Source organism: Mus caroli, chromosome 7 (assembly GCF_900094665.2).
Source record: "Mus caroli chromosome 7, CAROLI_EIJ_v1.1, whole genome shotgun sequence".
NCBI lineage: Eukaryota > Metazoa > Chordata > Mammalia > Rodentia > Muridae > Mus > Mus caroli.
Genome location: NC_034576.1, coordinates 137,438,002 through 137,441,473, shown reverse-complemented (window position 1 = coordinate 137,441,473; position 3,472 = coordinate 137,438,002).

Below are 3,472 nucleotides of genomic sequence, written 5' to 3'. Positions count from 1 at the left end.
TTAGGAGATAGTGAAACAATGCTTTCAAAATTCTGGAAGAATTTTCAAATGTTATTTCCAATTTAGAATTAAAATCCAATGATTCAGAAGTAGCCAGAGTCTCTCTCTTTCTATTAAGTGTAAGACCATGATAATGGGGTAGTCGACTGCCAGGAAACTTGGAAAGGTTTGAGTGGGTTCAGAAACCCAGCCCCCACCTGGGACAGTAGCTGTTTCACTTGCTCCCATTTCTGTGTTTCACATGGCCGTGACTCTCCACATAAAGAACGTGACCATTGGTCACGCAGCACAGAACAGCATTCTCTGTGCTATGAAGTCTCTAGATGGGCCTGAGGGTTTAGACAATAAGCTTCCCTTCCTGGACTTCCCTTCCTGCTAAGGGTATTTCATCTCTGGTCCACCCTGAGGAAGTCGTATGCACCTATTCCCTACAATGAGCCACCAATAAACAGTTTGGAACGAAGACTGACTCCCTCATTAAGAACCTCCGTGGAGTATGGGGGGGGGGAGACTTCATCATACAGAGTCTTCTGCAGAAGAGGCCTCCATGCTCCTGGACATTCACTTGCCTCCTGAGCTAAGCTGGAGTTCCCCATACCCCCACCTCCACCCCTGGCCTCATTGCAGACCCACGAGCCCCCTTCACTCCTGATTCCACAAGGTTTTCAGCAGCAACTGGATGCCCTGGGGCTTGGGAATCCCTGGCTCTTTGGCCTTAGCCTGTGTCATTTCTCATCCAGGCAGAGACCATCCTTGACTGCATTCTCCCATCCTCTGAGCATTTCCCACAAACCTGTCACCCGATGGCTGCATGGTGTAAAATGCAGTCTAGCATCTTTCATTTTGTCTCACTGGGTGGAGTTCACACACCCCTGCAGTGAGACTGAATGAGGACCCACATAGTTTTGTATAATCACAAAACAATGCTTCTATAAACCTTTTCTCGGAAAGTTACTTCTGGGTATGCTCCACCAAAGTGCAATGGTGAAAAGATGAGGGACCCAGCCACAAGATGAATACAGGAGATGAAAGAAATTCACAGATAGCCATCAAGAGCAGTCCCCAGTTCTGCCACCAGACCGGCAGGACCATGTGCATATTGGGGTGGGATAGAAGGCTCTAAAGGAGACTTCTGTGAGAAGATAAAAGCTGGAGAATGACTAAATGAAGGAGAGTTGGAGCACTAGAGACTTGGAGATTGATTTAGTAATAAGTCCATAGAAAACTAACAAGAAGAGGGGGTCGCTCCAGGGAGAATAGAAAGCTAGCTACTTGACCCAGCTGGAGGATGTTGTACAGTGATTACAATGATTCGGTTACCAAGGGGGTTTCGATCCCAAAAGAAACCCAACTGTACAGAAAGTTATTTCTAGCGCGAACACAAATCTATGGTAAAGTGGATCGCCTAATCTCTATAAAAGGGGACTCAAGATATAATCTTGAAAACTGAAAATTCAAACCACACTATTTTATTCAGAGATAAATACAAAGATAATCAGCTTAAAGCGGTTGAAAGTGATGGCTCTGTAGGTGGAAACTGAACAGGACTGAGTATTATCATAAAGTGCTTCCTTGGATATTGGACTCTTTCAGTAGAATATACTGTTAGCTGTGATGAAAGTAAAGGTTTGCAATTTTACAACATTATAGACTAGTTATGTCTGAGGATGGCAGGGGTCATCTTTACTTCTCGGTAGAAAAAAGATTTCCTGAGCTAATTTAAAATTTTTAAAAAGCCCATACCAGAAATCCACACCAAGGAATGAAAAGGGAGAGAAAAGTAATAAAAGATGGACAGACAGAGGAGGAAAGGAGGAAGGGAAGAAGAGAGAAAAATCAGGAGATAGGTGCAGAGAAATGGGAGAGAGAAAGATAGAAAGGTTTAATGTAGACAGATGTGCGACAAAAAAAAAGAAGAAGTAGTTGGAGATATATGGAGATGGAAACACATGAATCAATTAAGAGAAACGAAGAAGGAAGAAAAAAGATGGCGAGAGATGCAAAACGAAGAAGCAGAGTGAGGTTGGCAGGCAGACTGATGGAGAGAGATACAAGATGATATTGTATAACTCTTTGAGCTTAAATAATTGAACCTCACTCTGTAGAGCAGGCTGGCCTGGAACTCAGAAATCCATCTGCCTCTGCCTCCTAATTGCTGGGATCAAAGGTGTGCACGCCTTTGATCCCAGCACTTGGGAGGCAGAGGCAGATGGATTTCTGAGTTCGAGGCCAGCCTGGTCTCCAGAGTAAGTTCCAGGATAGCCAGGGCTACACAGAGAAACCCTGTCTCAAAAACAAAACAAAACAAAACAAAACATACTCGAACCTCATTTTCCTTTGACATTTCATTTATGTAAAGCAATTTTCTTCTTAATACAAATTAGAGATTTTACCTAAACACATTTGGCTAACAAACACTAACCTCAGTACGTAAGAATAACAGTCAACGTTTTGTACTGAGTGCTTGCTGTTGCAGGTTGTGTGCAGCTTGACTGCTTTATGTGGTTCTGATCACTATGCCTTCATAGCAGCTCTGGGAAGGCACGGTTAACAGCCCACTGTCTTCTGCAACTCAGTCTCAGAGATGTTAAACAACTTGCCCAAGGTCATCTAGCCAATGGAGGAAAGACCAGCTGTCACTCCAGTTTTGTGGAATTTCACAGGCTGTTTATTCTTCCATGCATGGATGTTGACCATGGTTGGAATAGCTAGTATGTATGAACATCAAGTCCAAACACATATACTACCCAGCACACGTACACACTGAAGTTGGATTATCTCAGTATTTGAAATCAGATGTGTTGATTCCCAATGAAAAATTTCAGATGTCACCTCCCCCCAGTTCAGTGCAGTTGTCTGCTCTCTAGATCTGGTGTCTGTGTCACCTCTTGTTCCCCTACTTGCCTGGGCCAGGCTGGCTCTGTAATTCTAGGATCTTCCCCTACCCCTCCCCATTCCTCTTCCCCCATCTTTTTCCTCAGAGATTACACAAGCCATTACCCAAGACAATTTCTGCTTCAACTTTGATGGTGTCATCTTGATCCTCCACCATATGGTATTGTGCATGACTCTGAATGGTGACCCCTTTCCCCTAAGCACCTTGCCTTATCCCAGAGATTTTCCTCTGAGGGACTCTTGTACATTCAAGGATATTATGTCCCTTATGGGTGTATTTATAATAATAATAAAGGTCTACTACTCAGAATAATAAAGCTCTACTTGGTATCACCAACCAGGCATCTCTTAAGGTCAGTTGTCAGTTAAGACTTAACTTTCAAGAGAATTTGAATCAACGTGTTTCTCCATAAGGCCCTTGTGAACAGCCATTTTGATCTGAAGGTAGATGGTATTAACTCCTCATTCTCTCCCCTCCTTTCTTCTCCATCTTTCTCATTCCCCCTCTTCCTTATCTCCCTTTACCTCTCTCTCAATTGCTCCCTCTCTCCCTCCCTCCCTCCCTCCCTCCCTCCCT